The sequence below is a fragment of the Dendrobates tinctorius genome, unplaced genomic scaffold (assembly GCF_039654945.1).
Source record: "Dendrobates tinctorius isolate UK_male_01 unplaced genomic scaffold, ASM3965494v1 ptg000209l, whole genome shotgun sequence".
NCBI lineage: Eukaryota > Metazoa > Chordata > Amphibia > Anura > Dendrobatidae > Dendrobates > Dendrobates tinctorius.
The window spans coordinates 1227255-1242044 of NW_027361876.1; the positions used below are offsets into that span (position 1 = coordinate 1227255).

The 14790-nt window shown below is 46.5% G+C and overlaps 1 long non-coding RNA gene across 1 annotated transcript; it reads left to right on the plus strand.

Moving 5' to 3' along the window:
- Positions 1-12021: 12021 nt before the first annotated feature.
- On the plus strand, positions 12022-12699 carry LOC141058071 (uncharacterized). The gene is made up of 3 exons (XR_012222087.1): positions 12022-12343; positions 12415-12489; positions 12625-12699. It is a non-coding gene; the product is annotated as an uncharacterized lncRNA (long non-coding RNA).
- Positions 12700-14790: the final 2091 nt, after the last annotated feature.

Below are 14790 nucleotides of genomic sequence, written 5' to 3' on the forward strand. Positions count from 1 at the left end.
TACAGACCGCACTCTCATCCTCCTGTACTGTATATTCTATATATCGTACAGACCACACTCTCAGCCTCCTATATATCATACAGACTGCACTCTCAGCCTCCTATATATCATACAGACTGTACTCTCAGCCTCCTATATATCGTAAAGGCCGCACTCTCAGCCTCCTATATATCGCACAGACCGCACTCTCAGCCTCCTATATATCGAACAGATCACACTCTCAGCCTCCTATATATCGTACAGACCGCGCTCTCAGACTCCTATAAATCGTACAGACCGCACTCTCAGCCTCCTATATATCGTACAGACCGCACTCTCAGCCTCCTATATATCGCACAGACCGCACTCTCAGCCTCCTATATATCGAACAGATCACACTCTCAGCCTCCTATATATCGTACAGACCGCGCTCTCAGTCTCCTATAAATCGCACAGACCGCACTCTCAGCCTCCTATATATCGAACAGATCACACTCTCAGCCTCCTATATATCGTACAGACCGCGCTCTCAGTCTCCTATAAATCGTACAGACCGCACTCTCAGACTCCTATATATCGCACAGACCGCACTCTCAGCCTCCTATATATCGAACAGATCACACTCTCAGCCTCCTATATATCGTACAGACCGCGCTCTCAGTCTCCTATAAATCGTACAGACCGCACTCTCAGCCTTCTATATATCGCACAGACCGCACTCTCAGCCTCCTATATATCATACAGACCGCACTCTCAGCCTGCTATATATCTTTGAGACCACTCTCTCAGCCTCCTATATATCGTACAGACCGCACTCTCAGCCTCCTATATATCGTACAGACCACACTCTCAGCCTCCTATATATCGTACACACCGCACTCTCAGCCTGCTATATATCTTTGAGACCACTCTCTCAGCCTCCTATATATCGTACAGACCGCACTCTCAGCCTCGTATATATCGTACAGACCACACTCTCAGCCTTCTATATATCGTAAAGGCCGCACTCTCAGCCTCCTATATAGCGTACAGATCACACTCTCAGTCTCCTATATAGCGTACAGACCGCACTCTCAACCTCCTATATATCATACAGACCGCGCTTTCAGCCTCCTATATATGGTACAGACCGCGCTCTCAGCCTCCTATAAATCATACAGGCCGCGCTCTCAGCCTCCTATAAATCGTACAGACCGCGCTCTGAGCCTCCTATATATCGTACAGACCGCGCTCTCAGCCTCCTATATACCGTACAGACCGGACTCTCAGCCTCCTATATATCACACAGACCGCACTCTCAGCCTCCTATATGTCGTACAGATCACACTCTCAGCCTCCTATATATCGTACAGACCGCACTCTCAGCCTCCTATATATTGTACAGATCACACTCTCAGCCTCCTATATATCATACAGATCGCACTCTCAGCCTCCTATATATCGTACAGACCGCACTCTCAGCCTCCTATATATCGCACAGACCGCACTCTCAGCCTCCTATATATCGTACAGACCGCACTCTCAGCCTCCTATATATCGTACAGACCGCACTCTCAGCCTCCTATATATCGTACAGACCGCGCTCTCAGCCTCCTATATATCGTACAGACCGCTCTCTCAGCCTCCTATATATCGTACAGACCGCGCTCTCAGCCTCCTATATATCGTACAGACCGCGCTCTCAGCCTCATATATATCGTACAGACCGCATTCTCAGCCTTCTGTATATCCTATATATCGTACAGACCGCGCTCTCAGCCTCCTATATATCATACAGATCGCACTCTCAGCCTCCTATATATCGTACAGACCGCACTCTCAGCCTCCTATATATTGTACAGACCGCACTCTCAGCCTCCTATATATCGTACAGACCGCACTCTCAGCCTCCTATATATCGTACAGACCGCAATCTCAGCCTCCTATATATCGTACAGACCGCTCTCTCAGCCTCCTATATATCGTGCAGACCGTGCTCTCAGCCTCCTATATATCGTACAGACCGCTCTCTCAGCCTCCTATATATCGTACAGACCGCGCTCTCAGCCTCCTATATATCGTACAGACCGCTCTCTCAGCCTCCTATATAACATACAGACCGCACTCTCAGCCTATGTATCGTACAGACCGCACTCTCAGCCTCCTATATATCGTACAGACCGCGCTCTCAGCCTATGTATCGTACAGACCGCACTCTCAGCCTCCTATGTATCGTACAGACCGCACTCTCAGCCTCCTATATATCGTACAGATCACACTCTCAGCCTCCTATATCGTACAGACCACACTCTCAGCCTCCTATATCGTACAGACCACACTCTCAGCCTCCTATATATCGTACAGACCACACTCTCAGCCTCATATATATCGTACAGACCGTACTCTCAGCCTCCTAAGTATCGTACAGACCGCACTCTCAGCCTCCTATATATCGTACAGATCACACTCTCAGCCTCCTATATATCGTACAGACCGCGCTCTCAGCCTCATATATATCGTACAGACCGCACTCTCATCCTCCTGTACTGTATATCCTATATATCGTACAGACCACACTCTCAGCCTCCTATACTTTATATCGTACAGACCGTACTCTCAGCCTCCTAAGTATCGTACAGACCGCACTCTCAGCCTCCTATATCGTACAGACCACACTCTCAGCCTCCTATATATCGTACAGACCACACTTTCAGCCTCATATATATCGTACAGACCGTACTCTCAGCCTCCTAAGTATCGTACAGACCGCACTCTCAGCCTCCTATATATCGTACAGATCACACTCTCAGCCTCCTATATATCGTACAGACCGCGCTCTCAGCCTCATATATATCGTACAGACCGCACTCTCATCCTCCTGTACTGTATATCCTATATATCGTACAGACCACACTCTCAGCCTCCTATACTTTATATCGTACAGACCGTACTCTCAGCCTCCTAAGTATCGTACAGACCGCACTCTCAGCCTCCTATATATCGTACAGATCACACTCTCAGCCTCCTATATATCGTACAGACCGCGCTCTCAGCCTCATATATATCGTACAGACCGCACTCATCCTCCTGTACTGTATATCCTATATATCGTACAGATCACACTCTCAGCCTCCTATACTTTATATCGTACAGACCGCACTCTCAGCCTCCTATATATCGTACTGACCACACTCTCAGCCTCCTATATATCATACAGACTGCACTCTCAGCCTCCTATATATCATACAGACTGTACTCTCAGCCTCCTATATATCGAACAGATCACACTCTCAGCCTCCTATATATCGTACAGACCGCGCTCTCAGACTCCTATAAATCGTACAGACCGCACTCTCAGCCTCCTATATATCGCACAGACCGCACTCTCAGCCTCCTATATATCGAACAGATCACACTCTCAGCCTCCTATATATCGTACAGACCGCGCTCTCAGTCTCCTATAAATCGTACAGACTGCACTCTCAGCCTCCTTTATATCGTACAGACCGCACTCTCAGCCTTCTATATATCGCACAGACCGCACTCTCAGCCTCCTATATATAGTACAGACCGCACTCTCAGCCTGCTATATATCTTTGAGACCACTCTCTCAGCCTCCTATATATCGTACAGACCGCACTCTCAGCCTCCTATATATCGTACAGACCACACTCTCAGCCTCCTATATATCGTACACACCGCACTCTCAGCCTGCTATATATCTTTGAGACCACTCTCTCAGCCTCCTATACATCGTACAGACCGCACTCTCAGCCTCCTATATATCGTACAGACCACACTCTCAGCCTTCTATATATCGTAAAGGCCGCACTCTCAGCCTCCTATATAGTGTACAGATCACACTCTCAGTCTCCTATATAGCGTACAGACCGCACTCTCAGCCTCCTATATATCATACAGACCGCGCTTTCAGCCTCCTATATATGGTACAGACCGCGCTCTCAGCCTCCTATAAATCGTACAGACCGCGCTCTGAGCCTCCTATATATCGTACAGACCGCGCTCTCAGCCTCCTATATACCGTACAGACCGGACTCTCAGCCTCCTATATATCACACAGACCGCACTCTCAGCCTCCTATATGTCGTACAGATCACACTCTCAGCCTCCTATATATCGTACAGACCGCACTCTCAGCCTCCTATATATTGTACAGATCACACTCTCAGCCTCCTATATATCATACAGATCGCACTCTCAGCCTCCTATATATCGTACAGACCGCACTCTCAGCCTCCTATATATCGCACAGACCGCACTCTCAGCCTCCTATATATCGTACAGACCGCACTCTCAGCCTCCTATATTTCGTACAGACCGCACTCTCAGCCTCCTATATATCGTACAGACCGCGCTCTCAGCCTCCTATATATCGTACAGACCGCTCTCTCAGCCTCCTATATATCGTACAGACCGCGCTCTCAGCCTCCTATATATCGTACAGACCGCGCTCTCAGCCTCATATATATCGTACAGACCGCATTCTCAGCCTTCTGTATATCCTATATATCGTACAGACCGCGCTCTCAGCCTCCTATATATCATACAGATCGCACTCTCAGCCTCCTATATATCGTACAGACCGCACTCTCAGCCTCCTATATATTGTACAGACCGCACTCTCAGCCTCCTATATATCGTACAGACCGCACTCTCAGCCTCCTATATATCGTACAGACCGCAATCTCAGCCTCCTATATATCGTACAGACCGCTCTCTCAGCCTCCTATATATCGTGCAGACCGTGCTCTCAGCCTCCTATATATCGTACAGACCGCTCTCTCAGCCTCCTATATATCGTACAGACTGCGCTCTCAGCCTCCTATATAACATACAGACCGCACTCTCAGCCTATGTATCGTACAGACCGCACTCTCAGCCTCCTATATATCGTACAGACCGCGCTCTCAGCCTATGTATCGTACAGACCGCACTCTCAGCCTCCTATGTATCGTACAGACCGCACTCTCAGCCTCCTATATATCGTACAGATCACACTCTCAGCCTCCTATATATCGTACAGACCACACTCTCAGCCTCCTATATATCGTACAGACCGCACTCTCATCCTCCTGTACTGTATATCCTATATATCGTACAGACCACACTCTCAGCCTCCTATACTTTATATCGTACAGACCGTACTCTCAGCCTCCTAAGTATCGTACAGACCGCACTCTCAGCCTCCTATATATCGTACAGATCACACACTCAGCCTCCTATATATCGTACAGACCGCGCTCTCAGCCTCATATATATCGTACAGACCGCACTCTCATCCTCCTGTACTGTATATCCTATATATCGTACAGACCACACTCTCAGCCTCCTATACTTTATATCCTACAGACCGTACTCTCAGCCTCCTAAGTATCGTACAGACCGCACTCTCAGCCTCCTATATATCGTACAGATCACACTCTCAGCCTCCTATATATCGTACAGACCGCGCTCTCAGCCTCATATATATCGTACAGACCGCACTCATCCTCCTGTACTGTATATCCTATATATCGTACAGATCACACTCTCAGCCTCCTATACTTTATATCGTACAGACCGCACTCTCAGCCTCCTATATATCGTACAGATCACACTCTCAGCCTCCTATATATCGTACAGACCGCGCTCTCAGCCTCCTATATATCATACAGACCGCACTCTCAGCCTCCTATATATCATACAGACTGTGCTCTCATCCTATATATCGTACAGATCACACTCTCAGTCTCCTATATATCGTACAGACCGCACTCTCAGCCTCCTATATATCGTACAGATCACACTCTCAGCCTCCTATATATCGTACAGACCGCGCTCTCAGCCTCCTATATATCGTACAGATCACACTCTCAGCCTCCTATATATCGTACAGACCGCGCTCTCAGCCTCCTATATATCATACAGACCGCACTCTCAGCCTCCTATATATCATACAGACTGTGCTCTCATCCTATATATCGTACAGACCGCACTCTCATCCTCCTGTACTGTATATCCTATATATCGTACAGACCGCACTCTCAGCCTCCTATATATCATACAGACCGCACTCTCAGCCTCCTATATATCATACAGACTGTGCTCTCATCCTATATATCGTACTGACCACACTCTCAGCCTCCTATATGTCGTATAGACCGCACTCTCAGCCTCCTATATATCGTACAGACCGTGCTCTCAGCCTCATATATATCATACAGACCGCACTCTCATCCTCCTGTACTGTATATTCTATATATCGTACAGACCACACTCAGCCTCCTACAGTGGCATTTAAAAGTTTGTGCACCCCTAGTCAAAATTACTGTTATTGTGACCAGTTAAGCAAGTTGAAGATGGAATGATCTCTAAAAGGGCTAAAGTTAAAGATGACACATTTTCTCTGTATTTTAGGCCAAAAAAATTATATATTGTCATTTTTTACATTTTAAAAATTACAATAAGGAAAATAGGCCAATGCAAAAGTTTGGGCACCCTGCATAGTTAGTACCTAGTAGCACTCCCTTTTAAAATATCACAGCTTGTAAACGCTTTTAGTAGCCAGCCAAGAGTCTTTCAATTCTTGTTTGATGGATTTTCATCCATTCTTCCTTGGAAAATTCTTCCATTTCTGTGAGATTCCTGGGTCATCTTGCATGCACTGCTATTTTGAGGACTAGCCACAGATTTTCAATGATGATCGAATCGGGGGACTGTGAGGGCCATTGAAAAACCTCTAGCTATAGCCTTTTGAGGTAGTCTATTGTGGATTTTGATGTGTGTGATCATTATCCATTTGTAGAAGCCATCCTGTTTTCAAATTCAGCTTTTTTACACATGGTGTTATGTTTGCATCAAGAATTTGTTGAAATTTCATTGACTCCATTCTTCCCTCTACCTGTGAAATGTTCCCTGTGCCATTGTCTGCAACACAACTCCAAAGCCTGATTGATCCATCCCCATGCTTAATGGTTGGAGAGATGTTCTTTTCCTGAAATTCTATGCAATTTTTTCTCTGCACATACCTTTGATCATTGCAACCAAAGAGTTTTATTTTAACTTCAACGATTCACAGGACTTGTTTCTAAAATGCATTGAGCTTGTTTAGATGTTCTTTTGCATACCTCTGATGCTAAATTTTATGGTGAGGGTGCAGGAGAGGTTTTCTTCTGATGACTCTTCCATGAAGGCCATATTTGATAAGGTGTCTCTGAACAGTAGAACAATTACCACAACTCCAGAATCTGCTAAGTCTTTCTGAAGGTCTTTTGCAGTCAAGTGGGGGTTCTGATATGCCTTTCTAGCAATCCTACAAGCAGCTCTCTCTGAAATTTTGCTTGGCCTTCCAGACCTCATCTTGACCTCCACTGTTCCTGTAAACTGCTATTTCTGAATTACATATTGAACTGAGGAAAGGACAACTTGAAAACGCTTTGCTATCTTCTTATAGTCTTCTCCTGCTTTGTGGACCTCCACCATTTTCATTTTCAGAGTGCTAGGAAGCTGCTTAAAAGAACCCATGGAGGCTGTTTTTTCGCACAAGGTTAGAGGAGGCTATGTGTTTCTAAACCTGTGGAATCTACATCAGCTGGCCTTTCCTAACATTGAGGGTGAACAAGCCATATCCCTTACAGGCTAATTAAGGTCTGAAACCTTGGTCAAAGTTATCTGAGCACACAAATTTCCAAAGGTGCCCAAACTTTAGCATCGGACCATTTTTCTTTTTGTAATTTTTAAAATGTGAAAAAATGACAATGTCTATTACTTTTTAGCCTAAAATACAAAACAAATGTGTCATCTTTAACTTTAGGCCTTTTAGAGATCATTTTATCTTCAATTTGCTTAACTGTTCACAATAACAGTAATTTTGACCAGGGGCGCCTAAACTTTTGCATGCCACTGTATATATCGTACAGATCACACTCTCAGCCTCCTATATATCGTACAGACCGTGCTCTCAGCCACCTATATATCGTACAGATCACACTCTCAGCCTCCTATATATCGTACAGACTGCACTCTCAGCCTCCTATATATCATACAGACTGTACTCTTGGCATCCTATATCACATACAGACCGCACTCGGTCTCCTATAACAGATACTTTCTATAAGAGGCTGTGAGTGTGGTATGTACAGTATATAGGATGCCGATATTGTGGTATATAAGGCATATTTGCCTCGTATGTGACATACAGGCTGTCGGCCTCCTATTAGGCTTCCTATGAGAAATACAGACTGTCGGCCTCCTATTAGGCCTCCTATAAGACATACAGAGTATTGGCCTCTTAGATACTGTACAGACCGCACTCTCTGCCTATGTACGGCATACAGGAGGATGATCGTGCAGTCTGTACGGTTGGTATACAGGCCTCATATGACATATTAGGTCATATAAGAGTGTGGTGTGTGTATGTATCTTATATAGAAGGCACTGGCAGAAATTGTGATCTGTGATGCTGCATCATGTCATGTGTAGGGCCGGTTTTAGGTAAAGTGGGGCCCTAGGCAAAGTTTAAAATGGGGCCCCAAATGCTAACATATTGCACATCACACAGAAGCATTTCGATTGTATTCACATGCGCTGAGTTCAGGACGCTAAATGAGTGTGTTCGGCAATATTGAAGTCGTTCAACACTTGTTTCCCGGCCTCTTTCCACCGTCTGAGAAAGAATGATGGAGACAGAACAATCACTAATGGATCAATCTGTCCCCATACAGTATCATGTTATCAGCAGCACATCTGCAGTTTACACCCCATAGTCCTCAATATAATGTGCCCCATAGTCCTCCATATTGTATAATATACTATATGGAGGACTATGGGGAGTGTATTATACTATATGGAGGACTGAGGAGTGTATTTTACTATATGGAGGACTATGGGGCGTGTAATACACTCCTCAGTCCTCCATATAGTATAATACACTCCCCCATAGTCCGCCATATAGTATAATACACTCCTCATAGCCCTCCATATATTAAAATACACTCAGTCCTCCATAGAATATAATACACTCCTCCATATATTAAAATACACTGCTCAGTCCTCCATATAGTATAACACACTCCTCATAGTGCTCTATATAGTATAATACACCGCCAGTCATCCATGTAGAATTCACTTCTCATAGCATAATGCACCCCATAGTTCTTCATATAGTATAATGTATTCCCCATAGCCCTTGATACAGTATAATGCAGCCACCCCATAGAGCATAATGCAGCCACCCCACAGAGTATAATGCAGCCTCGCCATACAATATAATGTAACCCCCATAGAATATAATGCAGCCCCCCTCTTATAGTATAATGCAGCCACCCTTTAGAGCATAATGTAGCCACCCCACAGAATATAATGTAACCCCCCACAGAATATAATGCAGCCCCCCTCATATAGTATAATGCAGCCCCTCCATAGAATATATGGCAGCCCCTTATATAGTATAATGTAGCCCCTCAATAGAATATAATGTAGCCCTCCTCATAGTATAATGCAGCCCAAATAGAATATAATGTAGTCCCCTCAAAAAGTATAATAAAGTCCCCATACAATATAATGCAGTCCCCCATTGAATACAATGTAGCCTCCTCATATAGTATAATGTAGCCCCTTCATAGAGTATGATGCGATCACCCCCCATAGAATATAATATAGCCCCCCATAGAATATAATGTAACCCCGAAAAGAATATAATACAGCCCACCTCCCCATAGAATATAACGCAGCCCCCATATTATATAACACAGCCTCACCCATAGAATATAATTTATAATGTACCCCCCATGGCATATAACACAGCCACATAGTATATACCACAGCACCACACAGTATATAGCACAGCACCACATGGTATACAGCACAGCCTCACATGGTATACAGCACAGCCCCACATGGTATACACTGCATCACTAGATCCTTATACAGGGGTATAATGAGGCCTCACTGTACAGGAGAGACCGGAGCGAGGAGCCGGGGCCTGATCACAAGAGCTGACAATCTGAGGACACAGCAATGCTGAATAACAGTCTACACTTCGTCACTAGATCCTATGTGTGTATAATGAATGAGGTTCTCACTTTACAGGCAAAGACCAGGCTAGAACGAAGACCGTGGAATCTATTTAAAAAAAGAGCCCGAACTTCCCATCCCATCTACTGCTCACCGGACCGGAGGGCTGTGTTTACACACACACTGAGGCGCAGAGGGAGCTGGAGCAGCAGGGTGAGCACAGTGCACTGCAGAGCGTGGCGGCCTCCTCCTTTTGTCTGTGTGCTGGCGCTGCTATTAGCCAGGCAGCAGCAGCCAGCTACAGAATGGGAACTCAGTCGCGCGGGGCGGTTGTCACCGCCCATCAAGAACAGGCCGCTGAAGGTCATGCAGCGGCGCTGCGGACAGGGTGAGCGGGTGAGTCATCACAGCCAGGGGCGGCCGGAGCCAGCCAGCCAGGGGGTCGCCGCCTGACTGCGCGAGGTTGCAGCTCTTAAAGGTCCATCACCATCATCATTAAAGGGGTAGCAATTTTAAAGGGCCCCCGCAACCCTCGGGGCCCACAGGGCATTTACCCGTACACCGCCAGGCCAGACCAAGCCTGTACTGCAGAAATGAGTGCAAGACAATTGAGATACAGAAGAGATTGACAAATGCCTGGTGCAGGGCCCATCATTCACAAGTTACAGGTATGAAAACCTAAGAAGCTTGGAACCGAACAGGGCTGCACTATTCCTATATCGAGTGCAGATATGGGGCTCAGCTGACAGTGCTAAACCTTCCAGCCCTTTTCTTATAGACAACAGAGTCCTCAGCCTGTCCAAATTCCCTTGCCACCACTGACACTGGTTCCATAGCAACTCATTATGGTGCCAGGGTTCACCAGCCAAGGCCTTTCCATGACCCTTAGAGGGGGTGGTTTCACAAGGGAGATTTATGGCGTAGCTTTTGGTGGTGCTTTTCTTCTGCCATGGCAGGCCAGCAATACCTAGATTTCAACTCGTACATCTATCTGCAAAACTTATTGTTAACTGCACACATTAAAGGGGTTGTCTGGTCCAAATGGATAAGTCTGCAGTCAACGTGCGCTGTGGGAATCCACCAGATACTGAGCCTGGACCGGAGGGTGTGCATTCGTTATATGTACTCTTGGCCAGAGCCTGTCTAGTGTACACGGCCTCGGTCCATACACTAGTCGGGGCACGATTTTGCAGATTCCTCACTCAGCATGGGTGAAGGATGTAGCAAAAAAAAAAAAAAATTATATATATATATATATATATATATATATATATATATATATATATATATATAGCAAAAACAAACCACTGAGCGGATTGACACACTGCAGATTTATATTTTCAAGTCAGAGATAAGCACGAGACTTCGACTCATTTGCTGGCTTCAGTGAACCCTTCAGGTTTTGACAACCACGTGTGCACACAGCCCAACACTACACACCTAGAAGACATTGTTTGCATGACACTGCCCACAGAACATGAGCAGTAGAACTATGGAAATGTGTAGCCAGCGTCATATGCAGATTATTGATTCGCCATACAAAACGGGAACCGAACAGCATTTGCCTTTTGTGACAGGTAAGGCCTCTTTCACACATCAGGTTTTCGCCGTCAGGCGCGATCCGGCGCTTTTGACAGAAACCGGATCCGGCGAAATGCAATGCCGGATCCGGTTCCCCCCCATTGACTTGCATTTGCGCCAGATCGCGCCGGATGGCCATGCGTTTCATCCGGTTTTCGCCGGATCCGGCAATGTGTCGCGATCTGGCGTCTGGAAAAAACGTCTACTGTAACGTTTTTTGTCTCCGGCGAAAAAGTCGGACACGCCGGATCCGGCGCGTCCGGCTTTTTCACACAATGAAAGCCTATGAGCGCCGCAATGCGCCGGATCCGGCGAAAGCCGGATCCGGTGGCCGGATCCGTTTTTTTTGGTCTGAGCATGCTCAGTAGCTCTGCCCACAAGACATATATAAAAGCAAGACAGTGGGACCCACAGCCACACCCAACATGCCACCCAAGCCAAGAACCAGGAGAAGACAGCAGACATCTGCAGCACCATCAGCACCACCACCACCCCAAATGGAGCAGCAAATGGAACATGCTGAGGAGGGGAGTCCAGAAGCAGATGAGAGACGGTAATTATCAAATCCCCCATTCCTCCAAACTAGGGCCATGGAATATCAAGATATTCATTGGCCCTTTGTTTTTCTTTATTCAACAGCCGCCAAAGAGATGCAGCAGCAGCAGCAGCAGAAATGGCATCACTGGCAGCAGCAACAGCAGCAGCAATACCCACAGCCATGGAGTCTGGCCATCAACAGGACAGCACATCTTCTTCTGGGAGCCCTCCCTCGCATCGTCAGCGTTTGACGGTAAGTTTTTATTTCCAAAATCCATCATCTCTGTAATATATGTCTATTCATTGACTTTTATTTCAAAACAGGAATCACAAGATGAAGAGGAGCTCCCAGAAGAAGAAGGAAGGGGTGGACAGACACCTGGAGTGGGCTCACAATTGGTAAGTTTTTTGCATCAAACGCAGAAACACAACATCACACTACACACAACACATAGAAAACAATGTTCTGCAGACCACACACAGCAAACAAATGCCTACATCCAAAGACATAACATTTTTTGTTTTCTTCTCTAGTCTTCCCAATCTGGTGCTCGGCCAAGAGGTCCTCGCAGTGCCTCCCAGGGTCGTCGGCGACAGCAACGCGGCGGTCACCAGCGTGTAAGTATAAATATTTTTGCTTTGCTTTTTTGAACTTTTTATTTCATTTCTTTTGTGGAGGCTAATTATGTTATTTTTGTCTTTTTCTTTAACAGCCTTCACAGCGTGCTCCCGACTCTGACGGTGAGGATGGAGGGATTGATGTGGACCGCCTCATCGATCTCGTCAGAGAAAGGGAGCCGCTCTGTAATATGGCTGACCGCCGCCACGCTGACCTGATCGTTACCCGACGACTCTGGGAGGAAATCTGTTCTCTCCTTGTGGGCCGCTGGGAGGACCTCGAAGCTCGGGCCCAGATTAAAGAGCGTAAGTATATACAGTACCGGTTGCTTGATGTAAACCAGTGTTTCCCGAACTCCAGTCCTCGTGGTCCCCACGGATCATGTGTTCAGGATTTCTATTTACTATGGAAATCCTGAAAACATGACCCCTGGGGACCATGAGGACTGGAGTTTGTGAAACACTGATGTTGTATACTAACCACTCCTTTCTCGTTTCAGGGAACAGAATTGTGAATCGGTGGCGGTCTGTGAGGGATCGTTTCAAGAAGAAGTTCAATAAAGAGATGCGGGCCCCGAGTGGATCTGGAGGACGCAGGAGCAAGTACAAGTACGCACAAGCCCTGTCGTTCCTCCGGGAAACAATGCTCACCAGAAGGTAAATATTACACACCACATGTGAAAAAAATGTTAGATGTAACTTTTTTTTTTTCAGCCAGGGCCATACCATGTCAGTATTTTAATTGTTTTTTTTTCTCTTTATTCCACAGCACGGTGAGCAGCACTCGGGAGCCTGCACGATTGGACCCTTCTGAGGCGATCCCTGAGGAGACCGGCACCGAGGGACACTTCGACCGCCCCAGTACATCTGCACCTTCCCAGCCTTCCCACACATCTGTCCCATCCACCAGCACAGGAGCATCGTGGCCGCCTACATTACATGAAGCTGCTGGTGAGGAGATCGCTTTCCCTTTACCCCACCCTTCTGCCCCTGCCACCTCTAGTACACCTGCGGGTACTGGGCGGCAGCGGCAGAGGGGTCAGGAAAAGAGTTATGCGCAAGAGTTCTTGCATCTGAATGCATCTTTCCAGAACTGTCTCAAAGTCTTGTCAGAGCAAATCTCCGCAGGCTTTCAGCAGATCAACTCCAGCATTCTGGAGGTGAAGACACTTCTGCAAACCATGCATTCAGAAGCAAGATCTTCGCCAAACCACACCTTTTTCAGGTCTGTTGTGGAGCGCATGGAAACGCTATCTCCTACCCAGCAGATGCATGTAATGCATTCGTGCCACGGTGCTCTACAGCAGGTTACCTCCCAACCTCCACCTCCCACCACTGTAGTTCCTCCACCTGCACCCCCTCCAGCCACTTTTCATCCTCCCCCTCCTATTACATCTGCACCCCCTCCAGCCACTTTCCATCCTCCCCCTCCTATTACATCTGCACCCCCTCCAGCCACTTTCCATCCTCCCCCTCCTATTACATACCAGCAACCTCACCAGTACCAGCAACCTCCCCAGTACCAGACATCTCCCCACTTCCAGCAACCTGCCCCGTACCAAACTCCTTCCCTGTACCAAACTCCTTCCCCATACAACTTTCCATCAACATCATCTGCTCCTACAGTCACTGCCCAACCCTCCACTCCACCGCCCACCACCTCTTCTGCTTCCCACATGTCCACCCATTCTGTAGCTTTTTCCACACCTTCACCTCTAACTGTTCCTTCCCCACCACGATCCCAGTCCTCTCTCCACACACCCAGTGTCGAAGTGTCCCGCAGCCCCTCCAGCAGTATTTCCACCCCACAGTACACAGATTTGTAATGTGTGTTTTTTGTAATAAAAATGCCCATTGGGTTTAAAACCTTTATTAAAAAAGTTTTTTGCACTTTAAAAACATTTTACAAAAAAAAAAAAAAATTTAAATAAAAGTTAAATTATCGTTTCACAATGGTTGTCTGTCATTTCTTTCTGCGGCGAACTATGTTTTAAAAAAAGGTTAAATACAGGGTATTTCAAAGGAAAAAAGGTATTCAAAACCAGGTATATAACTGTGGGTAAATTTTAGCTTTTTGCCACA